Consider the following 27,624-nt stretch of genomic DNA (forward strand, 5'->3'; position numbering starts at 1 on the left):
TTTGAGATGGAGTCTCACTTTGTCACCAGTCTGGAGTGCAGTGGTACGATCTCGGCTCACTGCAACCTCCACCTTCCAGGTTCAAGCGATTCTCCTGCCTCGGCCTCTCAAGTAGCTGGGACTACAGGCGTGCGCCACCATGCCCGGCTAATTTTTGTATTTTAGTAGAGACAGGGTTTCACCATGTTGGGCAGGATGGTCTCTATCTCTTGACCTCGTGATCCACCTGCCTCGGCCTCCCAAAGTGTTGGAATTACAGGCGTGTGCCACCGCGTCCAGCCAAGTCGCTTCCTTTCTTAGAGCTGGCATCTGTAAATGCAGCGGGGATCACTAAAGACTTTTTAATTCTGAGTCCATGACAAGATGTGCAGTCAAAACACTAGCTAGAAGTTGTGGCAGAGCAGCCGCCATCCTTATTTTTGCCTCCTTGTGTCAAAGGGAAATGGATTTTTCTTTATTTCTCAGACATTCTTGCCATTGCCCATGTCCCAGTACTCTAACATGAAAGAGAAAAATAGCCCAATATGAAATATAAAAGCTGATTTTAATTTCAGTTGCTTACAGCTCAATCCTGATGATTCTCAAGGGCTGCTATAGTATAGAGTTTTGTGTACACAGAGCAAATGAATACTTATTCCAAATAGGAACTGGTTTTACATGTGTGTTCTATCTACACATTTTCAAAAACTAGTTGTAAAAACACACGCATGTCTTGGGATTAGCCAATAACACATCCCATGTGCCAAAATATCCTGAATGCATTTTGTTTGAAAATCAAATATCATTCCTAAGGAATAAGCAATATAGTCTTCTCATAATACCTGTTAATGGTATCTCTTTTAAAAATCACTATTCCTTAATATTTGAACCATAATGAATGATAAGTCTAATTTAAAAGCCACAGCCTTGGTCACTGAAACAGTCACAGTTTTTATGAAATTTCAGAACAAAACCAGATGGAATGCACTTTTATCTGTATTTTGCAGAAACAAATGCTTGAATTGAGAGAAGTGTGTAGGACGTCAGGACTGATGTTTGCAACTTCTGAATAATCTTTACAGCATAGTATCATTTTAAAAATCCTAGTTTACATAAGCACATGTAATTGTCAATTTTTATTTTTTAAATTTCTGTGATTTCTGTGTGTATATGTTGGTGTATGAGTTTTAGTAACTAAAATAATCTGAAAATAAGAATTTTAGATTTTAGAATACCTAAAATCTAATACACAAGCTTTCCATGAACCTACTGGATAGAGATCATCTTTCTCAAAATTAGTTTGGAAACTAGATATGGGTAAATTTGTTAAATAAGATGTATTAAAACATTTTTTCTGTTTGCTGTTTTAAAACCAGCACAGTCTTTCATAAACAATTTGATTTTAATTTTAAATACCACAATTAAAATTATAACTACTGCCTAACAATAACAGTGAGGCAGGTTCAGAATCCATAATGAGTAAATTCAGATGAGCTATTAAAAGTATTAACAACTCCCCTCAAAAATCCCCCCTTTTCTTCACCATTCTGCTTGCCAATTTCACTATTTTGTGTAATGAGCCAGAATTTAAACATCAGATGTTTTTAAAGAATTAAAATCAGGCTGGGCATGGTGGCTCACGCCTGTAATCCCAGCATTTTGGGAGGCCAAACTGAGAGGACTGCTTCAGACTAGGAGTTCGAGACCAGCCTGGACATCATCGTGAGACCCCATCTCTACAAAAAGTTTCTTAAAAAATTAGCAGGGCATGGTGGTGCATGCCTGTGGTCCCAGGTACTTGGGAGACTGAGGTGGGAGAATCGCTTGAGCCCAGGAATTTAAGGTTGCCGTTAGTCATGATCATGCCACTGCACTGGGTGACAGAGTAAGACCTCCTCTTTAAAAAACAAAAATTAAAAAAGAATTAAAATCAATTAGCCTCTAAGAAAATATGGTTTCATAAGTTTCTTTTAATAAAGTATATAGTGAGACAACTTTATTTCCAGAATTCAAATAAATTATAGGGGAGGTGGGGGACTGGGGCAGGCTGGTCAATGGGTACAAAATTACACTTAGGCAGGAAGAATAAGTTTTGGTGCTCTATTATACAGTAGGGTGACTATAGCAAATAACAATGTAGTGTATATTTCAGGATAGCTAGAAGAGGAGATTTTGAATGCTGTTACCACAAAGACATGATAAATGTTTAAAGTGATGGATACGGTAATTGCCTTGATTTGTTCATTATATTATATATACATGCATTGAAACATCACATCATACCTTATAAATATATATAACTATTACGTGCCAATTATAAATAAGAAAAGAAATTCTAGATGCTGTAGGTGATATTAACGAGAAGAAATGGCTGGAGCCTCAGTGGAACAGTAATCTTGGTGGACAACACACACATGCCCCCTGATGGAAGGAGTACTGCATTACATGGGGCAATGGTTATGAGCCTGGCCTTTGAGCCAGACTGCCCTGGACCCGCTGCATCTTAGCAGTTCTTTAGTCTTCAATATTCAAGTTTTTTACCATTTTCATTATGTAATAAACTTTCCTATAAATGTGATCATTATTCTTAGAACACATATCTTCAGATTGGCTTCTCTCCTAAATTCCTGTATGGTATTCTGAACAGCCTTTGTGACATCTCCACGTGAATACTGAATAATCTCAAATTCATCATGTCAAAATTGAATTGTTGGCTTTCATCTGAAACCCACTCTTCTCGCAGTCCTTCTCATCTGAGTTAGCATCAGTGACTTTTATTCCACTGCTCGGACCAAAGAGCTTAGATCGTCTTTGATGTCTTTCTCCCATTCACCAACTCCAGTCCAGAAGCACATTCTGATGATCCTGTTTTGCTGTATGTTCTTAGAATCTGCCCACTTATCAGCCACCCACCTCCACCACCCCAGTCCAACCTCATATCATCCTGTGGCTGAGTCACTGCAACAACATTCAAACTAATTTCATTCATACTTCGCCCTTTGCTATGATGCTATCTTAAAACATACATTAGATCATGTCTCTCCTATGAAAGCCCTCAACGATTTCCCCGATTTCTCGGGATAGAAATAAAATTCCTTGTCATAGGCTTATAAGATCTTATATGATCTGGCCACCCCAGTTACTTCTCTGTCTTCCTTTCCTATTTCCTTGTCCATCTTTACACATCCTCCTCTAGTTCACAGACCTCCTTGTTGCTCCTCAAACACACCAAGCATGCACAGGCCTTGGGCTTTGCTAGTCTCTCTGCCTGGAATGCTCAGAACCCTTCCTTCAGAGAGCAGAACACCCCACTTCCTTCCTTCAGTTGGATTCTAGCCAAAGCCACCACATCAGAGACACCAGCCATGACTACATGATGTAAAAGACCGCATATCTTTTAGTTGGCTTTCATAAAAACCATTTTTATTTAGTACTCATCACCACTTACCATATAACATATTTAACTATTTTTTATTATTATCTTGTCTAGTGAATATTTTAAGCTCTAGGTAAGTCTGGACATTTTTGTTTGTTTGCTTGGTTGGTTTTAGTGGTCTGTTTGCTTGATCTGCTCTCTGACCATGACTTAATTTCTGAGATATTGCAACCAACTAAAAAATATGAGAGCGGAAATGGATAAAAGGATCTTACATTATTTCATAGCACAAATTCTTAGAAATAAAATAGGGGAGCCAAAAGATGCACATAGTTTTTAAGTGTTGCTATTTTATTTATTTTGTGTGTGTGTGTGTGACGGATTCTGTGTCGCCCAGGCTGGAGTGCATTGGCGCGATCTCAGCTCATTGCAACCTCCCTCTCCCTGGTTCAAGCGATTCTCTGGCCTCAGCCTCCTGAGTAGCTAGGATTACAGGTATGTGCCACCAAGCCTGGCTAATTTTTGTAATTTTAGTAGAGACTGGCTTTCACCATGTTGGCCAGGCTGGTCTCAAACTCCTGACCTCAGGTGATCTGCCTGCCTCAGCCTCTCAAAGTGCTGGGATTACAGGCATGAGCCACCATGTCCAGCCTATGTATGTCTATGTTATTTAAACGTAATATTGTTCCATCTCCAGATGGCATTATTAGCAATAATATATATATAGTATAACATACATATATATTATATATATAATTTAAATTTTCACCAAAAGGGTATAAATGTGTTGGTATCCCTGTAAAGTAGTTAACCACTTGGAATTATTATTTATTTTCTCATTCTTCATTTGCTGCGAAGAAATGGCATTTTGCTTTAATTTGACTTAACTGGAGTTATATTGAATTTTAGCTAAAATGCACAGTCTTTTAATACACACTATGAGTGAAAGAAAAGACATTTCAAGTTGACAGGGAAGGTTTCACAAAAGGGTAGGTTAGACTAGGAATGGAAGGATTTTAGACTGTTGGTCAAGAGGGAGGTCCTTCAATTTCTCCCCAATTCTCCTAAAAATGCTCTCTTTTCTTATTTTCTCGCCTTTCAATTTTGATTTGTTTCCTAGGCTTGTCTTATGTAATTAATTAATAAAAATGCATTCCCTTTTTATTTTTCAAATTCTTTGCTCCATTATTTGCGCATAACAGGTTTTATTAATTTACCCTATTAGACTTCATTTCTTCAGCCATTCATCTGTCATCCATCCACCCATCTGCTATCCATTCATCCATCATCCATCATCCATCCACCCATTGGCTGTCCATCTAACAGATAATTATTCACTGTCTGCTTGGTTTTAGGTGCTTAACTACAAGCCACAGGTATAAAAGTGAAGATGACACTCTCCCTCCCTCTACCCTCAAGAGACTCACAATGCCGTGGAGTATCCTGTGCTTTAAAAAGCCAACAATGGGCTGGTTGTGGTGGCTCACGCCTGTAATCCCAGCATTTTGGGAGGCCGAGGTGGGCAGATCACCCGAGGTCAGGAGTTTGAGACGAGCCTGGCCAACATGGTGAAACTCCATCTGTACTAAAAACACAAAAATTAGCTGGGCGTGGTGGTGCATGCCTGTAGTAACAGCTGCTCAGGAGGCTGGGGCAGGAGAATGGCTTGAACCCAGGAGACGGAGGTTGCAGTGAGCCGAGATCGGGCCACTGCACTCCAGACTGGGCGACAGAACAAGACTCTGATTAAAAAAAAAAAAAAAAAAAAAAAAGCCAACGATGACTTCTGGTTTTAACTGAGACATTTAAAGAGCTTAGAAGCTGTCACTCTCATCCTTTCAACAAAAGAAAACTGAAAAAGCTGAAAATCAACTATTTTTCCTGGACCGTTTGGAGAAGTAAAGTTGCAGGACAAACCTTCATTCCAAAATCTGCACAGACAGGCTCATCCAGAGACATCACCAAGATCTACTTACCTGGAGCAGAAGCTTTTGGATCCATAAACTGAGAGAAACATGAAAATGGCTCTTCTGACAAAGAACTTGAGACTCAGTGTGAACTAGCTTGACAATGAGGAACTCGAGGGGTTCATAGTGTTGGTGGGGAATGGGGCACATGCCTTCATGAGCTACACTTCCGGAAATCCCACCAGATTCTCATGGTGAAGATCCAAGAAAGATCCCTCATGGCTCTGGCAGAGGAGGGAAAAGTAATCATTGCGAAAAATGCCCAGAGCCCTCTCTATAACAAAGGCGTCTACCCCAAAGGAAAGACATTGTCAGACATTATTCTCACTAGGGAAAGGGCATTTCTCCAACTGCAGTCCCCTCTAGACTTTGTCTCTCACCGAAGGGAGGAAAAAAAGCAAACAACATGAACAGGGGCAGAGCTTCTACAAAATAGTTTGGGAAAGCTACAGCTGGGAAAGGAAGATAGCGGTGGGAGACAGGGGATCTATACCACTGCAGGACACTTGCAAAGGTCACAGCTCCAAGGGACAGACTCTGAAATGCTGAGATTTCATTGAAATATTATATAATTCTCTCATTCCCTAACAATTATCCACCATACATATAGGCTATGGTATAATAACAGATTACAGCTGAAAGAGCTGTTAAGACACCAACATTCTCTGAGGTGAAATACTTAGAGGAGCTCAAAGTCACAGAAGAATAAAAATAAAAGCACTAGAGGAATTTGAAGCTTCTGTCATTTATAACCACAGCAAACATTAAGCACGGTCCAAGTACTAAACCATAAATTAGCACACTAAAGGCCTGAGTTCCCATTACCTAATACAAGATGTGCAGCTTTCTTTCCTTTCTCTCTCTCTCTCTCTCTCTCTCTTTTTTTGAGATGGGAGTTTCACTCTGTTGTCCAGCTGGACTGTAGTAGTGTGATCACAGCTCATTGCAGCCTCGACCTCCCAGGCTCAAGCAGTCCTCCCAACTCAGCCTTCCGAGTAGCTGAGACCACAGGCACATGCAACCACACCGGGCTAATTGTTTTTATTTGAAGACATGGGGTCTCACCACATTGCCCAGTCTGGTCTTGAACTCCTGGGCTTAAGCTATCTGCCTGCCTTGGCCTACCAAAGTGCTGGGATTATAGGCATGAGCCACCCTACCCGGCCATGTTCAGCTTTGAATGTAAAATTACAAGGCAGGCAAAAAAGTAAGAAAAACACGGTGTGAACAGGCAAAACAATCATGAGAACCAAATTCGAATATGACAGAGAAATTGGAATTATCAGACAGGAAGTTTAAATTGTAATTAATATGTTAGGGACTCTAACAGAAAAAGGACAAAACATGGAAGAGTAGATGAATAACGTAAGCAGAAAGATTCTAAGAAAGATATTCTAAGAAAGAATCAAAATGAAATGGTAGAAATAATACTAAAAAAGAAATAAAGAATATCTTGCTGGGCTCATTAGCAGGCTACACAACTCTGAGGAAAGAATCAGTGAGCTTGAAGATTAGCCAACAGAAACCTCAAAAACTGAAATTCAAAGAAAAAAATAATAAGGAAAATAAAAAGAACAACAACAAAAGCATCCAAACACTGTGGGACAATATCTAAAAGTGTAGCGTAACATAATTGGAATAGCAGGAGGAGAGCAAAGACAGTGCAGCAGAAGAAATACTGAAATGATAACGGCTGCAGACTTCCCCAAATTAATAACAAATGCCACCCCACACTCAGGGAGAAAGAAAACGAAATAACAAAAAAATCTAAATCTACACGTATTTTAACTGCAGAAAATCAAAGAAAAGAATCTCGAAAAAAGCGAGAAAAATATCCTTACCTATAGAGAAACAAAAATACGAATGACAGTGCACTTCTCATCAGAAACTATGCGGGCAAAAAAGAGAATGCAGTGAAATATGTAAAGTGTTGAAGGAAGAAAACCCACTAACCTGGAATTTTACATCAAATGAAATTACCCTTCAAAAGTAGAGGAGAAATAAATATTTTCTCAGACAAACAACAACTGAAAGAATACATTACTAGTGGGCTTGCCTTGCAAGAAAGGTTACAAAGAAGTTCTTCACAGAGAAAAAAATAATAATATAGACCAGAAACTTGTATATACATAAATAAAGAAAGAACATCAGGGAAGAAATAAAGGTAAAACAAAATCTCTTATTTTTCTTATTCTTAGTTTATCTAAAATATAACTATTTGTTTAAAATAATAACAGTAACAGTATTAGGTGATTATAAAATATGGATAAGTGAAATGAACAACAGCAGTGTTGTAAGGGAAGAAAGGGATGAACTGGGAATATCCTGTTACAAGGTACCTTCATGGCATATGAAACAGTATAGTGTAATTTGAACATGGAGTTAGATTAATTAAAACGTATATTGTAAACTCTAGAACAGCTGCTTAAAACTTTAAAAAATAAGTACAATTGATATGCTAAGAGAAGAGACAAAATGGAATTATTTAAACTGCTCAATTAAAACCAGAGTTGGCTGAAAAAGAAGCGGGGAAAAGACACAAATGAACAAATGCAATGGACAAAATGCATGTTTTGTCCAAATGCATTGCAATACAATGAACAAAATACATACAAATATGTAATAAGAATCCACATATATCAATAATCACCTTAAATATAATGGTCTAAATACACCAATTAAAAAGCAAAGATTATCCAAGTGGATTAAAAGGAAAAAGACCTGACTATACACGTGTATAATAAACTAACTTTAAATATAAAGACTCATATATGTTAAAAGAGGGAGGAAAAGCGGGAAAAAGAGATATCATGTTCACACTAATCAAAATCTTTTGAAATAGTCTCTAATATGGAAGCAATATTAAGTTTAGGCAAGGCAGACTTCATAACAAGCAAGGTTATCAGGGATAATGGAAAGCATTATCTAAAAAGATCAATTCTTCAACAACAATAAATTGATTATGAAGATCAGTTTTCTATTACTATCCTAAATGTGTAAGCACTGAACAACAGAATGTTAAAATACATAAGGCAAAAGTAGATAGAACTGAAAGGAAAAATAAACTCATTATTACAGTTACAAACTTCAACACCACTTTTTCATTAATTGACAGACCAAATAAGCAGCAGAAAATCAAGCAGTCAGAATATAGTTGACCTGAAAAGCACTATCAATCACTAGATATAAATGGACATTTATGTAATGTTCTATCCAACAACAGCAGAGTAACATTATTCTAAAGCACACATGAAATATTCATCAAGATCAACCACATTTTGTGTCATAAAATAGATCTTAAATCTAAAAGAAGAGAAGTCATACAAAGTATATTCTCAGATGCAAAGGAATTAAATTAGAAATCAATAAAAGAAAGGTAGTCGGAAAGTCTCCAACTATTTGGAAATTAAACAACATAATCTTTAGTAACCCATAGGTCAAAGAAAATGTCTAAAGAGAAACTGAAAATTATTTTTAACTAAATTAATATGTAAATGCAGTTGATCAGAACAGGTGGACTGCAGCAAAGGCAGTGGTTAAAGGGAATTCATATCATTATTAAGCATTAATGCATTTATTAGAAGAACAATACGAAATTAATAACCAAGATTATACGCTAGCAATATTAGAACCTAGAGAAAGAAGAGCAATTTAAACCTAATCAGAACAAAAGAAATAATAAAATTACATCAGAAATCAATAAAATTGAAAACAGGAAAACAACAGAGAAAAATCAACAAAATTAAAAGCTGGTTCTTATAAAAGGTCAACAAAATTGATAAATCTCTGCCCAGGTGAACTGTGTGAAAAAGAAAGAAGACTCAAATTACCAATATCAGAAATTAAAGAGTGGTCATCATTAAGGATCCATACAATTAAAAGATAATAAAGGAACACTATGAGCAATACTATGCCCACAAATTTGGTAACTTAGATAAAAAAGGAACAAATTACTTCAAAGACACAAACCATCAAAACTTACATAAGATGAAATGGGTAGCCTGAATAGCTCTATTTCTAGTAAATTATTGATTGAATCAATAATTAATAACTTTCCCCTCAAAAAAGCAATGGGCCCAGATAATTTTACTGGTGAATTCTATCAAACATTTAGGGAAGAGATGATTCCATTTCTCCACAATGTCTTCCAGAAAATTAAAGCACAAGTATCCCTTCCTAGCTAATTGTAAAGCCAGCATTAACTTAATACTAAAGCCAGATAAATACAAGAAAGAAAAACGACAGACCGTTTTCTCTTATTGACATAGAAACATATTATCGAATGGAATTTACCGGTTAATAAAAAGAATTATATACCACAACCAAATGGACTTATTCCACATATGCAAGCCTGTTACAGCATTTGAAAATCAATTAATGTAATTCACCATAGGACAAGCTAAAGGTGAAAACTTATATGATCATATCAATTTGTGACAAGAAATCATTAGACAGAATCCAAAACTTATCCATGTAAAAAAAAAAAAAACTCTTAGCAATCTAGGATCAGGGGAGAACTTTCTCAACTTGATGAAAACATCTGCAAAAACACTACAGCTAACATCACTACTAATGGTAGAAACTGGACAGTTTCTCCCTAACATCAGAAATAAGGCAAGAGTGTCCTCTTTCACACTTCATTTCAACATTGTATTAGAAACTCTAGCTAGTCCAATAAGGCAAAGAAAAAATGTTATACCCATTGGAAAAGAAGAAATAGTTAAAATTGTCTTTGTTTGCAGATGATTATAATTGTCTACATAGAAAATCCCAAAGAATCTACAAAAACACTCCTGAAATTTAAAAGGTAGAATATCAAGTATATAGGATACAAGCTCCATAAATAAAACTTAATTGCTCTCTTATTTACCAAAAATCAACAATTGGAACTTGAATTTAACAATGCCATTCACAACAGCAGCAAAATTGGAAATAATGATAAATCTAACAAAATATATACAAAATCTGTGAGAAAAACTACATAACACTGATTAAAGAAATAAAAGATTTAAAAATGGAGAGAGTCCATGTTCTGGGACTGGAACGCTCAATGTTTTAAAGATGCCAATTCATTACAACTGAACAACTGAACTATAGATTCAATGCTATACCAGTCAAAATCACAGAAAACTATTTTAAAGATACTGAAAAAATGATTGTGGAGTGCATATAAAAGGAAAAAGATATAGAATAACCAACATAATAATGAAGGATAAAAACAAAGTTGGCTTTGGGAGGCTGAGGCGGGCGGATCACGAGGTCAGGAGATCTAGACCATCCTGGCTAACACGGTGAAACCCCGTCTCTACTAAAAATAGAAAAAAATTAGCCAGGCGTGGTGGTGGGCACCTGTAGTCTCAGCTACTTGGGAGTCTGAGGCAGGAGAATGGCATGAACCTGGGAGGCGGAGCTTGCAGTGAGCTGAGATCATGCCACTGCACTCCAGCCTGGGCGGCAGAGCAAGACTCCATCTCAAAAAAAAAAAAAAAAACAAAACAAATTTGGAATATCCACACTGATTTCAAAACTTAGTTTCAGGCTGTAGTAATCAAGACAGTGAGTACTGGCAAAAGAACAGATAAATATATAAGTAGAACAGAATAGAGAGTCCAGGTATAGACCTACAGAGTCAATTGATCTTAGACAAAGGAGCAGAAACAATTCAGTAGAAAAAGGATAGTGTTTTCCATCATTATTTGTTGTTTTAACACAACATAACCAATTGTTATGTAAAAAAGAAAACCTGACCCTACACACAGAACTTATTAGTTTTCACAATAATTAACTCAAATTGTATTATAGACCTACATGCAAAATGCAAAATCAGAAACCTACTAGAAGAAAACATAGGAGGGAATCTGTCTGACCTTGTAGCCCACGATGGGTTGTTAGGTATAGCACTAAAATCACTAGTGCAACATGACCTTACATACCATGATGAGTTTGTAGAGATAGCACTAAAATTTAGAATTACCAGTATTACAAAATGAACCTTTATACATATGTATTTCATTCTTACCAGAACAGTGGAAACACTTGCACAAAGCTAACACAATTGTCTTCATTTCACTTGATGCACACACTCTCTACCTTTGGCTCCCTGATGAGTAAGCAAGGGCTGGAAACAAAAGCAACAGTGGGTTGCCCTATCTGCTTTTCCTGTGGAAGAGAAGCAGGAGGCAACTCCAAGAGTTCCCAATGGCCAAAGATAAAACCATTTCAGGAAAAAAAAAAAAAAAATTGAATTAAGTAATTTTATATTTTGAGATTATATCCCAAAGTACCAAAAAAAAAAAAAAACCCACTAGGGGTTCATGCTGATGTAAATAAATAATTGAATAAATAAATAGAAACATCTTCCCTGCCAAGAATTCCAAATAATTTACGTAGATACTTCACCCTGAATGAGGTGGAGCATAGCACTCCACTCCTTCAGTGGGGGCCACATTTAATAACTGTTTTTCCAAAAAGTATACCATGACAAAGGGAAAAATGAGTCACTTTACAATATATTTTACCTCAGCAGTGATGTCATGTTTATAGCGTACACACTTAAATGTATATTATTAACTGAAAGAAGCCACTCTAAAAAGCCTATGGAGTGTATGACTCCATTTACATGACACTCTGAAAAAGGTAAAAAGAGAAAAGGATCCATGGTTTTCTGACGTGATCACAACAGCACTTTCCCTTTGTGATTTTCCTCCCCCAAACCCATAACCTCAGACTAATCAGGAGAAAAAAAAAAACGTTAAACAAATCCTAATTCAGGGCATTTTACAGAATAACCAAGTAATACTCCTCAAAAAGGTCAAGGCCATCAAAAACAAGAAAAGTTTGAGAAACTGTCATAGTCTAGAGGACCAGAAGAGGTGTGATGGTTGATACTAAGTGTCAACTTGATTAGATTGAAGGATGCAAAGTATTGTTCCTGAGTGTGTCTGTGAAGGTGTTGCCAGAGGAGATTAACATTTGAGGCAGTGGACTGGGAGAGACAGACCACTCCAATCTGGGTGGGCACCATCCAATCGGCTGCTAGTGCTGCTAGAAAAAGCAGGTGGAAGAAGGTGGAAGAGCAGACTTGCTGAGTCTTCCGGCCTCCATCTTCCTCCCACACTGGATGCTTCCTGCCCTCAAACATCAGACTCCAGGTTCTTCAGCTTTTGGACTCTTGGACTTATACCAGTGCTTTGCCAGGGGCTCGCAGGTCTTCAGCCACACACTGAAGGCTGCACTGTCAGCGTCCTTCCTTTTGAGGCTTTGGGACTCCGACTGAGCCACTACTGGCTTCCTTGCTCCTCACCTTGCAGATGGCCTATCATGGGACTTCACCTTGTGATCGTGTGAGTCAATTCTCCTTAATAAACTCCCTTTCATATATACATCTTTCTATTAGTCCTGTCCCTCTAGAGAACCCTAGCTAATACAAGAGGCATGACAACTAAATCTAATGTGATGTCTTGGATGGAACCCTGGGACAGAAAAAAGACTTTGGGTGAAAATAAAGGAAAGCAGAAAGTATTGACTTCAGTTAATATTAATGTATGTTAACCTCTTTAATATTAACTGACTTAGCTAATATTAATATTAACCAGTACCAATATTGGTTATCAGTTGTGACAAGTATATCGTACTAACGTAAGATGTCCAATAATGAGGGAAACTGGGGGGTGGGATATATGGAAACTTTTTGTACTATTTTGTGATTTTTCTGTAAATCTAAACCTATTCTAAAATAAGATATTTTTTTTAAGAGCAAATTACAATTAAAAAATCACTCTACTGCATAACCTGTAGTGAAGGTCTGTGCCGCACCTCAAAGAAACACATAGGATGAAGAAGCCAGAGACGATTTTACAGACCCAGTGACCCCTCTTCTCATGGAGACTTGAAGAATAAGTAGGAGTCCAACGAGGAAGAAGGCACCGAAAGGCAGAAGAAGGCACACAAAGGCCCCTAAGTATGTGGTGGCTGGGCACCCCTGATGAAGTGCAGTTCATCTGGCAGAACTACAAGTTGGGAAAGCCTCAGGCTGGAGAAGGATGCAGGGCTGTGTCCTTCCTGAAAGTCCTTATTGGCATTTGTTCCTCTGAGAAGGTGAAATCTTTGCGCAGGTTTAAGTGGGAAAGTGGCAAAACAATAAGAGCCTCATTCATTTCTGCTGTGTTCCAGATACTATGTTAGATTTTTCAGCTTCGTTATCTTTGATCATTTCAAAGGATCCTTGTATTTACGAGGTTAGAGTTTGTTCTTTAGGAGCTCATTCTCCAAATCTGGACACTAGACTGAAAGGTAGCAAGGCTGGAGGCTCTTTGTGGAAGTAACTGACACATCTTTTCATCACTTCTTGTCTGTTGGCTTTATTCAGTGTGCTTGAAAATAATTTCAACTGTTCCATATCATGGAATTAGATATGCTTTGATTACAGTCTCTGCTTTCTTGCCTTCACCCAGCTCACTCCTTAGTGATGCTCTGCAGGACGACTTTTATTCTTTCTCTATAAAGAAGCTGCTCCTCTGAACTCACCCTGCCCAAGCCCCGCCTTTACATTAAGTGTACGAGTTCTTCCAGTCAAACTGGATCACTTAGTGACTTGGAGCAGGTGGCAGTCTTCTCCGTACCTTTCCTTTAACATTTATGTATATGTAAAAAAGCTTCCTTCTTGCTTTTCTTCACTGGGTATAATTCTGTCCAATTCCCTGGGTCCACCCAAATACAGCCCTCCCTCATGAGACCTTTTCTGACCTCCTAGAGCAATCTCTCCCTCCAATGAGCCCTAAATGCCTGACATCTTTTACTGTAGCTAATTGTGTACTGTTATTAGCCTTTCCTATTCTTTTCATAAAGATCTTGAAAGACAGGCAGGCACGCTGCTTAAACTCTGTTTCCCTGGCCATGCACACTTTACACCTGGTATAAGCAGAATGTATCATTTGAACTGAAAATAAAGTAAGAAAAAGTAAATTTAATTTTAAAAGAAAACACTTATTTCAGAGTGGTTCTTTGATACTTATAACAAATGCTCACTTTGCTTTGATACTGGATATGATTAAAGTTTACTTTATTTGGACTGATATATTACTTTTGACTGCTGAATTAAAAGAATCAATGCCTTGATTTAAGTTGTACAGCTAATAGTAGCTCTGAGAATAAACAAAAGGAAAATACAGCCATGCGCAACTTAGGTGATTTCATCATTGTGCGAACTTCATGGAATATACTTACACAAACCTAGATGGCACAGCCTACTACACACCTAGACTATATGGCATAGCCTATTGCTCCAAGGCTACAAAGCTGTGCAGCATGTGACTGTACTGAATACTGTAGGCAACTGTAACACAATGGTATTTGTGTATCTCAACATATCTAAACATAGAAAATGCAATGCATTACTCTATACCATTATGATAGCTACATTATCACTAGGCACTAGGAAACTTTCAGCTCCATTATAATCTCACGGGACCACTGTCACACACGCTGTCTGTTGCTGACCAAAACATTGTTATGGGATACATGACTATATAAAATTTTTATGTAAGAATTTTACACTTATTTTCTATTTTAAAAAGGACACTGTTCACCATAACATCTTGATAATTTATTAAATTGCAAACACATAAGACGATAAAAAATTTCAAATGTCATCTTCTCTATTTTTAATTAATGCCTAGTGAGAGCATAAACATTATTTCAACCTACCAGTCCATATTTTAAAATACAAACTCACACTTAAATACATTTGGAGTGAAAAATGTCTAAAACAGCCTAGGCATGGTGGCTCACGCCTGTAATCCCAGCACTTTGGGAGGCTGAGGTGGGTGGATCACCTGAGGTCAGGAGTTTGAGATCACCCTGGCCAACATGGTGAAACCTCCTCTCTACTAAAAATACAAAAATTAGCCAGGTGTGGTGGCACGTGCCTGCAGTCCCAGCCACTATGGAGGCTGAGGCTTGAGCCTGCGAGGTGAAGATTGCAGTGAGCCGAGATCACATCACAGCCTTCCTGTCTGGGTGAAAGAGTGAGTGAGACTCCATCCCCCAACACCAAAAAAAAAAAAAAGGTCTAAAATATTGATTTGCTTTTCTTCTTCTTCTTCTTTGTTGTTGTTGTTGTTGGGGTTTTTTTTTTTGTGAGACAGGGTCTTGCTTTGTCACCCAGGCTGGAGTTCAGTGGTACAATCATTGTTGAGACTGAAGTAGCTCACTTCAGTCTCAACCTCCTGGGCTCAAGCCATCCTCCCACCTCAGCCTCCCAAGTAGCTGGGTCTACAGGGGCACAGCACCATGCCCGGCTAATTTTTGTATTTTTTGTAGAGATAGGGTTTCACCATGTCACAGGCTGGTCTTGAAGTCCTAAGCTCAAGTGATCTGCCCGCCTTGGCCTTCCAAAGTGCTAGGATTACAGGTGTGAGCCACTGTGCCTGGGCTGTTTTTTTTTTTTTTTTTTTTCCAGAAGTCTTTGAATCCAACTTTAAAAGCCAAGTGAAAAGCTCAGAAAACGAATGAAGCCTGAGATGAGACTCATGGAACTTGATTCCTTACCCAGCCTACTTAGATGACATTCCTTAACCTATGCACAGTCCCTTAATTCTGCCCATGAAAAGCAATGCTGATTTCTTCACAGCTGAAAATACTTTTAAAAGAAAGTAACTATAATAAATTCTGAAAGTGGAAACTTAATTTATAAAAGCAATAAAGCTTGAGACCTAACTGTGTGGGAAAACAATGCAGGTATCTTTTTTTACATTAAAAATGTTACTAATGAACTTTGGTCTGATTACAAAGCTATCTGAAGGAAATAGCATGCCAAGTGCAATTATGAATATAGGTAAGTTGGATACCTATCTGTTTTAATTAAGTAAAATCATGAAAGTGGGATGAAAGGACAAAAGCTCTGAAAAACAAATGGTTGATTCCAGAAATTTTTATTCAGATAATGAATAAGACAGCTAATTATTTGGATCATTTAGTTCTTATTGATTAAAATGGCAAAAGTAATAAAAATTATCTGTAAAGTAATGCATATAAATGTAGCCAATTAGGAAAAAAAAAGAGCAAAGTTGCTGGAAGAAATAATGGCATCAAAAAATTAAAATATCACCATTTCTTTCAGCTAAAGATTATGCAATGGTAGAAAAACATACTATAACAGAGAAATGAGTTTCACATAAATATTTTACTTCCTTTTTTAATCTCCTCTGCCATCTCCTCCTCCTTATCAGATAATCCAAAGTGATGTCATGCAGGGGTGCCAGTTTGTATATATGGATGAATAACATCAATGTATCCACCTTATGTAAAATAATCTATTACCAGGGAGCTCAATTTAGCTTTATTGGGGTCTTTAGAAATTTATTACTAATATGTCCATGTTTATTTTCACTTACTTCAAATGAAAATTGCTTTTTCAAACTATTGAGGTGCCAAAATATACCAGAAATAGACCAGAAATGTGTGAAGCAATTTGCTATCTATTGTCATACTCTAGCTAACTTTAAATTTCTAACAACCCCTGTGAGGTCTACAATGGCAATGCGCAATGGGGAATGCAAGACGGCTTAAATGGCATTTGGCATTGAACTGGTATCTTTCTGAGGGTAACAGTTTATAGGGGGAAGAACATTTTCAAGGACACTAAGAGGCAGCAGAGAGCTCCAAATTCAGAAGTTTTATCAATATTGATTCTGAGATTCCACATTCTATCTTTAATTGATGACTATATTGTCCAAAACTTTTCACTTTACGCAAGCTCAGAGAGAAAAAGAGAGAAGAAAGTGAGTAAGGGAGGGAAAAAGGAAGAAAGGAAGGGAGGGAGGAAGGAAAATAAAAAGAGAGAGAAGAAAGAGAGACAAGAAAAGAATCTGCCCTTAATTTTGCTACCTTCCTAAGTACGACCTTATTGCAATTTGCTCCCCTTCCTTTTGAGGTCATGCCTCATGAAAGAGTATTACACACGTATGTTCCTTACTTGCAACTCCCAACCCCTTCCTTAGCTCACCGTACTTGTCTTCTTCCGGCAGAAGTCTACTGAATCTGTTCTCTCAAAGGTCACCAATGACTTCCTAGTAGAAAAGTTCTACCACTTCCCCACTCTGTCCCAGTCTTCTCTGCTTAAGCTCCGGTGAATCTCCCTTCCTGGAGCCCTCTATGTGGCTGCTGTCACACTCTATCTACTCTGCTATCTTTCTCTCCGGCTCCTGACCTAGTTTTCCCTACCTTCTGACTCCTGCTCCCTATGGTTAAAAGTCTCTTAAAAATCTATCTCTGCTGTAGCTTCCCCTTTCCTTTGTGTCTTTCTATATTCCTTCCTCCTTGGCAAGCTCATCTAATTTAAAAGGTCTGCTTACCAAATGTGTATCTCAGTCATCATTTATTCAATGTATGGGAGAACAAAACCCACTAGACAAGGTGCCAGTTCTGTCTATAGGAAGTCAGTAGTCTATTTAATAGTGAAACTGGCAAATCAACAGACACTTAACTACACAGTCTAATAATTTCAACAGGGAAAAAAATGCAGTGTGTTCTGGAAACACATTAAAGGAAGATCCAATCTAATCTTGGGAGCTCACGGAGGTTTCCTGGAGGAGTTGATATTTAATTCAAGTTCTAAGTAAAAAGATGGGAGTATGAAGCAAGAGAAGGTTCCAAGCAAAGAAAGCAGCATATGCAAATTATTGTGATTAGGGATATCAGTCGGGTGGCTTGAAGACACAGCATGGGTTGAAAAGTGATCTGAGCAGATGCAATGATATAAATATGGCTATATCAAAAAGGGTTTTAAATTTAAGCTAAAATGTTTGTTTGAACTTTATCCTGAGGACAATGGGGGGATCTATTAGTTATTGAACTTCAGAAGAGACATGATTAGATCTGAGTTTTGGAAAGATCATTATAGATGCAGTGAAATGAATTTACTGGTGTGAGACAAGAGGAAAAGGAATATGAGGTAGAAAACAGTGGCAGTTCCCAGTGAGATGTGTCGATGGTTGGAATGAGGAGAGAGATAGTGGGAGTAGAGAGAGGTGGACAGATCTGATATTTAGGAGGCAAAGTCTGCACAGATTGGGGGATAGAAGAATTTGGTCCATTTAGATTTGTTCAATCTATGAGATGCCCAGGAAACGTCCAAGTAGAGATCTGTAGCAGACAAGACAGTTGGCCAGGAGCTCAGAAGAGAGTCCAGAGGTATATTTGTAGTGGTTATCATACCAACAATGGGCAAAATAAGGAAGTGCATAAACTGTGAAGAGCCAAGAAATAAGAAATCCCATGCCTGGATCTCCAAAACCCTGAAAGTTAAGAGGCAAATAGAGAAATCTGTGAAAGGTACTAAGATGGAGGGTGATTAAGTTATGGCACAACAGAGAAGAGAGTAATGGAAGTTAAAAAGGAGTGAAAAATGCTGCAGTGAGGCCAAATTGAGGACTGAGAAGTAATCATTGAATTTAGCAACAAGAAAAATATCAGTGATCACAGCAAATAAGGTTTCAGTGTATAAGTGGGGGGATACACACCAGATTCCAGTGAACTGAGAAATAAACTTGAGAGACAGGAATTAGAGACAGTAAACGCAGCTGAGTTTGTGAAAACAGGAGAGACATAGGAGAATAGCTAGCATGGACCATGAATCAATGTAAGAGTGTATTATGATGGGAGAGAACTGTGGTGAGTAAGCCTATACAGCTATGGCTGGTTAAGATATAAAAGTGAAACATAAGAATGAAATGTTGGGCATGGTAGCTCACACCTGTAATCCCAGCACTTTGGGAGGCCGAAGCGGGTGGATCACTTGAGGTCAGGAGTTCGTGATCAGCCTGGCCAACATGGTGAAACCCTGTCTCTACTAAAAATACCAAAAAAAATTAGCTGGGAGTGGTAGCGGGTACCTGTAATCCCAACTACTCGTTAGGCTGAGGCAGGAGAATCGCTTGAACCCAGGAGGTGAGGTTGCAGTGAGCTGAGATCGTGCCACTGCACTCCAGTCTGGGCAACAGAGCTGAGACTCCACCTCAAACAAACAAACATAAAAAGTGAAATATAAGGAATGAAATGCTGGGTGTGGTGGCTCATGCCTGTAATCCCAGCACTTTGTGAGGCTGACGCAGGAGGATGGCTTAAGCCCAGGAGTTTGAGATTGGCCTCGGCAACATGGTGAAATCCCATATCTACAGAAAATACAAAAATTAGCCAGGCATGGTGGTGTGTGCCCGTGGTCCCAGTTACTCAGGAGGCTGAGGTGGGAGGATCACTTGAAGCCAGGAGTTTGGGGCTACAGTGAGCTGTGATTGTGCCACTGTACCTCAGCCTAGGTTATAGAGTGAGACCCTGTCTCAAAATGAAAATAAAAATAAAAAGGGATGAATCAACACTGAGGTGGTGAGAGACGATGGGGTAAGAAGCACAGGGAAGCTCAACACAGACAGCAAGAGAAGCAAGAACGGGTGCACACAGAGTCAAAGTGTATTTGTAAAGCAGAGCGAGTTAAAATTAGAGACATTTCCTCCTTGCTTTCTATTTCCCCTGAGAGATTACGGTCTGATGTTGAGAATGACTGAGAATGTAGCGTGCCAGCAGAGGAAGTGGAGAAAGCTTTGAATAATCATCCCACTAAATAGGAGATAGATCCGATTACAGAAAGGATTGCCAGGAAGTCAGGAAGGCCTGATTGAGGTTGGGAACCATGATATCTTGGTAGCAATAATTTATAGGATTGAGTGACTTTTCAACAGCGACGTGCACAATTTCAGACAGACACAGGAATACAAGACTGATCCAGGATCAGAAACTCTCTTGGTGGATGCACTGGGAAACCGAGATTGGAGGAAGCTGAGAGCATTTGCGAGTTGTAGTGTCCGATCGTCTTTGCTGTTGGTGTAATGATTTCTTCAATGTCACTCTTGCCCCTAAGAGGGGCAGTGATGTGTTTATTAATCATCACTGCACCTCCAGTGCAAGGATGGGGACATTTTGTGTGTGCATTAACAATTTATTAAACGCATCACAGTCCTATCTGCAAACCTGATTTATTTTGTTACTATTTTATCACTCTATCATATTGCAGAGAGAATTTCTAGATTATTTACCTCGTGACCAACCAAAAAGCGCATTTTATTCGAACTTAAGACAAAACATTTTGACATCAGAGATGGAGAGATATCAAATCTATTTTTTAAGGTCATGAAAAGAACATCCCTTTGTCTTTCCTGACACTCCATTTATATTAAATACATTTTCCTTTCAGACACTTGTTCTGTTCCATTCTCTTGGGTAAGTGTCATGTGTGGTTTAAACCCAGGGCTCTTCTTTATGGAACTTTATCAGATACGTTGATGGTGACTAATTAGATGTTTCAACTTCAAACAAGTTAATGTTTCAACTTCAAGTTGAAAAGATTATTGCACTGAACTGTACTCCTTACCTTTGCTTCTCTCAAGAAAATGTTTATAGCCCTATTTTCTTTTTCCTTTTTTTTTTTTTTTTTTGAGACAGGGTCTCGCTCTTTCGCCCAGCCTGGAGTGCAGTGGCGTATAGCCCTATTTTCTTATTCTCATATGTTTGCTTCTTAACTCTTTAATGATGTCACTGCCTCTCAATCAACTCTCTCCTAGGCCTCTACTGTCCTCATCAATTGCAGAATATAATTCCACAGAGGCCCCGTTATGATGCCGGAGAATTTTCACATAATTTGTATGATAGAGTCTAAGTAATACCTATGTTTCTGTCTCACTCTTTATTTTGAAATTTTGCACCTCCCTGCCAGTTTGCTTGCATCTTTTTCTCTGACTTCGCATGCTTGAAATTGATTATTTGGTAAAATGCCTCACCTTCCAGGTACAGAAGTGTCTCCAACCACACAAGATTATTTGACTTTTAGTAATAGTTCCTTAAGATATGTCCCCAGTATTTCCTTACAGCAAGTGCTCATGTAAAGCGAATGAATATTTGACAAAATCTGCAGGAGACACAGGCGGAGAGTGAACAAGGCTTACAAGTGGCTGCCATCAGCCCTTCCTTCCCAGCAGCAGTGTGGAGGGGCGTCAGCTGCCAGACACTTCACACTCCACTGTTTGCTCCCGTTTCTCTTGTAAAGGGCTCGGTGGGACAGCAGGAGTGTGATGATATGATTCCCAGTGACAGAAATCTTAGCTCCTGTTGGCTCTAAGCTGGACAGACAGGACACTGGATAAAAAAATCTTTTAATAATTTGTTTCCATTTACAGTACCACATCAGTGACCAAAAATTTATTAGGCTGCTCTTGGACATCTGTTAGTAAATCAGGCACATTCATCAAATGTGAGGCCCCAGATGGGAGCTGGAAAGCATTAATAAAACACAGCGAATGTGCATGAAAAGGCAAAGCAGTGGAAATTTACCTATTGTAGAGGGAGGAGGTGCTCTCCGTCCTTAATAGCTGTTCATTGTACACCAGACTGAGCAGAAATATCTCAGTGGTGCAATTCTGGGATTTATGTGATGCAACCATCTACCATCTTTGTCTTATCTCTTACTTTTACAGGCATGAATCTGTCATTCTAGAAACACTAACCTACTCATTCTCCCTAAACTATAAAAAAAAAAAATGTCTAGAATTTCTAAGTTGGAAGTAAATGATCTGACCTTGAATTGTGATTTATTTAAAAAAGATTATTTGCAGGATGTCATGATACTTTACAATGGCTTAAATTTTTGAAAAACTTAGGAAAAAAAATCAAAGGATAACCAAAAGCAGTTGTTTCAGTTAATATGACATTATTTTAGGTTTAGAGATAAATTTCCAGCAGAAGAATTTGTCTCTTTATGATTTGTATGAATTCTTGTTACGGCCACACCATTTCAGTCAACAAATGATGGCTTGTTTCTAACAGGAGCTACTATTTGCTCATAAAACTCATTTTCCATGGAATAAAAGCAGGCTCTTTAGGCTGATTCAGAACCTTTAGAACATTTTCCTGTAGTTGGGCAACCTCTCTCCTTGCTTTTACTTAGAGAAAAAATAGATTAATCGAAACCTATGGATAATAGCTTTGGGAAGTTTCATTTTCTATTTGTAACTAAACATTTTCTGTGTCATGAAGGGTCAAGGGAACCTAGGGTTTTTCACTTTAAGGTAAACTTCCAGTTACAGCTTAAACTATGAATGTGGAAATGTCTCCTATATTGTTAAGTAAAACACGCAAGATAAAACAATTTATTTTTTTAATGTTAATATTCTCTGTTAAGTGTATTCAATTCAACAATGTTTACTGGTTACCCAATATGTGTGAAACACTATGTAGGGGTTAGAGACAAAACAAAGAACAAAGTCCTTCTACTTATAAAGCTCATATTCTAGTGAATATGTGGCTCAGACTTCGGGAAATGTCCTAAGTCAGACCATGATGCATCAGTGTGGGACGGCCCATGCCCCTGTCAACAGGGGTGGTGTTTGTCATGTCAAGAGATCCTTGGATGTGGTCAATCTTAAAATGTTCTTGAGGTCAATCTGATAGTCGGATATGAGACTTTAGAAAGTGTGGCTAAGAGTAAAATTAAGAAACTGTTTACTCTTTTTCTTCCACTAGGAGTCATTTGAACTCAGACTCCGGGCCTAAATATACCTAGAAGATTTTAGTGATATTGGCCACTGTCCTGAGACATGAGGAGAGCCTCAGAGAAGTAGCTTCTAAAAGACACAAGGATAGATCTGGGCTGGGAAAGGGTCATAGTTATCCTGTGTGCTGTGTTTTTCTTCTTCTATCCCTGGAGCTCAACAAAACCTTGTGAAAAGTTCGAGTCTGAGAGATCATGGAGGAAGTCTGTGAAGTGGTACAGGCTGCATAATATCCCGGGCACAAGCAGTGCCCTTGGCTAGGGTCAAAGTGATTGTGCCAAGAAGTGGGAAATCTCAAAAAAAAAAAGAAGGCTATGGCAAGAGTATGGGCCTCACAGGCCAGTGGGGGCAAAGAGACATGAGATACTGGTTCACAAGAGGTCCAAGAAAATGATCACATATGGGGAGTAGGAAAGACACCGAGTGGGGCTCGTTCCAGTGATAAAGCCGGAGTGGGCTCAGGCCTTCGAAGAAGCCTGGACAGACAGAGGTGCTAGAATTTTAGCTATGGCTATCTCAGGGAGCTTTTGATGAGTGCTTTTTATTTTATTCTTTTTATTTTTTCATGTTTCCCAAATTCCAAATTACAAAAAGCAAATTAGAGTTATTGCTTTTAAAGAATCCAAAATGTTTTTAAAAATGTGTACATTATAAGTAACTACATGTGACATTTGACTCCTGTCCCTAGGCAGGGGCTGCTAAAACATCTACCAACCAATATCCATATCCAAACATCCAATATCCAAACAACCAATATCCAATATCCCAGGAAGACTTGGCAGATCAGTTCATGAGGGCCAAGGGTTCACTGATGGTGCTGCCAGAAGTAAGAATAAAGACGGGGTGCACCCATCACTTCTTACACAAGAAGCCCATGACTATCCAGACACATCCGTGTTCACGGATGAACCCCAGCAGAGGAAGAGTTGAATGTCATATTTGCTAAAACAAATGAGTAAGCCTCAGTCCTTTGAAAACCAGACACTCCCTCTTCCTATGGGCATTCAGTAGAAGCAAAATGCTACTGATGCCTGGCAGATCCCTTCCAAAATTTGGTTTAAATCAAAAGAGCAGTTATTACCCAAAAATAACACAAATCACAATCTGAGCATGTGCCTCCTGTGAAATGGAGATAACCAGAATTCAACATGGTGCGCATAATGTACTGTAATGGGCCTCAAAGCCCAGGTATTAGTGAGCACAGCAGGAAGCAGGAATTCTGGATAATTCAAGAGGCCCCAATCACTTGAATTTAATATAACTGCAAAATTAAAAAAAAAAAAAAAGCATTTTAGTCTCATTAGACTTGCAGCCTCCCTCACTTAAAGGGAAATTTTCAAAATTTGAAAATCACATCAGATGTTTCAATTGAGGTTTTTAGACTCATTATTTTTAAAAGGGTGACCTTTTACTGTACAGCAGGAACCTGTCTGTGTGGTTTGGGACAAATGAGAATGAAGAGATGGATATGTTCCTAGGATCATATTTAGGCTATAAAACATCTATCAGTGCCCTTATCACACTTTTTGTACTGCTGTAGTTAGCATCTCCTATCATTATTAGCTGTGATAAAAGAAAATGCTTCATGAAATACGACATAGAAATAGAATAAGCAGCACTGTTCTCACCTGAAATATAGGAGGGGGAAAACCTAACTCATTCCTCATCTGGGAAATAAGAAATACCATGTTATCTCTAATAAAAGATAAAGGGATCTGACTTTTCAGACAGCTCTTACACAACTATCTATGGCCCCTTCTGGATAACAGATATAATCGTACACTTCTCTGTCATTTTCTGAGTGGCTACCCTGATGAATAGGCATATCCTTAGATGATATCCTCTGCTCTAGGCCTTATTAGCTTTATCCAGTGCTTTTTACTTTTCTTTTCTTCTATTCTTCTTCCCTTCTTCCTTTTTTAGGAAAGTTGCTTATGTCTTATTTCTTTGCCAAACAAAATTCAAGTCGGCTTATAAAAGGAACACATATATGCAGAAAGGAAAGTGAGGCTCTACAAAGAAGAAGAAAGCAAAGAGGCCAGCCAGCTACTGGAAGAATCAGACAATGCCACAGGACAATTGTGCATCATCCATTTCGTCTGTGTAGCCATCTTCATTTTCGTTTTTTCCAGTGGATAGTGTAGAAATATCAAGCTCTGCTGTAATAGGAGATGTTCCTACGTGTAATTAAACACATCTTCAAATGTCCATTGAACCCTGGCCTCATTATGTCTGTTCAAGTTCTACAAGATAAAAGACAGAAATTCTAATCAGATTTCCAGCTGCCTTTTGTATTTTCCTTAATAGCTGACAACTCTAATAAACAATATATATTTAAAAAGCCAATCAGATAAAAATGAGAGAGGTCACAAAACTCTGGGACTGGCATTTATAGATGCATGTGCTGTCCAGCAAAAACCAAAAGTGGAATTAGGACAGACAGATCACCTGCTGGTCTCTAACAAACGTGCTGTGTTGGCATGATGCCGACACACCAGGTATGAATCCCAGCTCTGCTCCTCGGTTCTGCTGGGAGTCTCAGGGGCTTCATCTGTGAAGTGAAGCTGACGTCCCTTGCCTGGAGCAGACAGTGTTCATGCTTTTAAATCAAATGTATCTGGGTTTGAATACTGGTTATCTCTCCTATTCGCTTCATGATTTGAGACTTACATTTTTAAATGTACAGTCTATTTCTTCAAGTTTTCTTTCTTTTTTCTTGGAGTTCAGAATAACATATATCAAGTTGTCAACATGATGTTCAGCACATAGTTGATGCTCAGTAAATGTGAGCTTTCTTGCCCCCTTCCTACTTACAAGAACTAAATGAGAGGAAAACGTCCCACATGGTACCTGGGGGCACCCAATTGATTAATGCTCATGCGTGATAGTTCTTTTCTGCTGGAACTGCAATATAGTGATAGAGGTGGGAAGTGAAGGCAGCCAGAAACTCAAACCTGAAAAAGCCTTTATCAACGGGAAAGATGGTCTGAAATAATGGCAGACATCCTGGGGGAAATACCTCCTACTTTGGCAATGAAAACTTCAACGTATGGCCTTCATGAAGACCTTTCAGTACATTCTAGGTGTGGGGACTTTGTTGTGCAGAGCAATTGGATAATTATACAAGTCAATGGAAACAACATTTTTTAATGCAAATGCAAAACCAAAAACAAATAAGGTGGGGAGTAAAAGAAAAGAGTGTGGCTAGCTTCTAGGTTAAATAAGACAGTTGGTCCCAACAGGTTGGATGTGACAGGACTGCACTGGATGGCACTGATCACTTTGAATGGCAGATGTCATAGAGGAACATGTGCAGACTTCTCACTTTCTGTACACTAGAGCATTCCCAAGGGGCAAGGGGCCACCAAAAGAGAGATTCCTGGTGTTATTAAATGTGTAAGATATGCCGAGCACAGCGACTTACACCTGTAATCTCAGCACTTTGGGAGGCCGTGGCGGGTGGATTACTCGAGGTCAGGAGTTCAAGACCAGCCTGGCCAACATGGTGAAACCCCATCTCTACTAAAATACAAAAATTAGCGTGGTGGTGTGCCCCTGTAATCCTAGCTATACAGGAAGCTGAGACAGGAGAATTGCTTGAACCTGGGGGGCAGAGGTTGCAGTGAGCTGAGATTGCACCACTGCACTCCAGCCTGGACGATAGAGGGAGATTCCATCTCAAAACAAAATAAAATAAAAAATAAATAAAATAAAAATAAATGTACAAGATACCATAATTTTGGTGAACCTGCTGTAGACCGAATGTCTGTATCACCCCCAAATTCATACAGGAGGTGATTAGGTAATGAGGGCATGGCTCTTATGAATGGAGTTAGTGCTTTTATAAAAGAGGCTCCAGAGAGTTCGCTCTCCCCTTCTGCCATGTGAGGCCACAGGGAGAAGACAGCCATCCATGAACCAGAACGCAGACCCTCAGCTGACACAAAGGCCACCAGCACCCTGACCTTGGACTTCCCAGCTTCCCAAACTGTGAGAAATAAATGTTTCTGTTGTTTGAGCCACTCAGTCTATTGCATTCTGTTATAGCACCCTGAATGAACATAGATAGGGTACCAATAGAATATAGGCAAAAATAAATTCCTCCCTTCTAAAGAAAAGCTCCTAATACACTGAAATGAATGCACAAAGAAAACTATAGTTCTTGCTCATCTCACATGAAATAAGTAGAACTACATATAAGATTCCCTGTGTACACAACTATGAAGCTCTGGCTGCAGTAGCCAGGGTGTGGGATGAGAGCAGGTACCCAAAGACATGAGGACTTTGTTAGTTTCTTAAGCATTATTTATAATATAAAATGCACGTTTGGAAGATGAATGCTTGGGTAATATCTATTATCTTGAAACTAGGTCAAATCAATCAATCTTGTTAGATTTATACTTAATGGCTCCAAACTATGACTTCTTGCATATTATCATCAGAGTGTGAAATATATCTCAAAAACCTAGAATGTTTTTATATAGTGGTTTACTAGCACTGGAACAATAATAAAATGGTCATTTTTATTTATTTCCTATGGACATGACAGCTTGCTCAGTGGACAATAAAATATATATTTTATAGGTTTATAGGTTTGTAAGGGTCTTAATGGTTATTTGCTAGGGATATTTTAAATGCTTCTACCCCTTCCCTCTACTGAAGCAAGATTGTTGTTTGAAACAATTTGAAGAGCATATAGAAAAGA

At 38.5% G+C, this 27,624-nt stretch overlaps 1 protein-coding gene across 20 annotated transcripts in view; it reads right to left on the reverse strand.

Moving 5' to 3' along the window:
* The window catches only part of RGS7 (regulator of G protein signaling 7), a 583,792-nt gene that overhangs the window by 154,939 nt on the left and 401,229 nt on the right, over positions 1-27,624 (reverse strand). The gene's annotated exons all lie outside the window — the stretch shown is intronic.

This window comes from Symphalangus syndactylus, chromosome 19 (genome assembly GCF_028878055.3).
Source record: "Symphalangus syndactylus isolate Jambi chromosome 19, NHGRI_mSymSyn1-v2.1_pri, whole genome shotgun sequence".
Taxonomy (NCBI): domain Eukaryota; kingdom Metazoa; phylum Chordata; class Mammalia; order Primates; family Hylobatidae; genus Symphalangus; species Symphalangus syndactylus.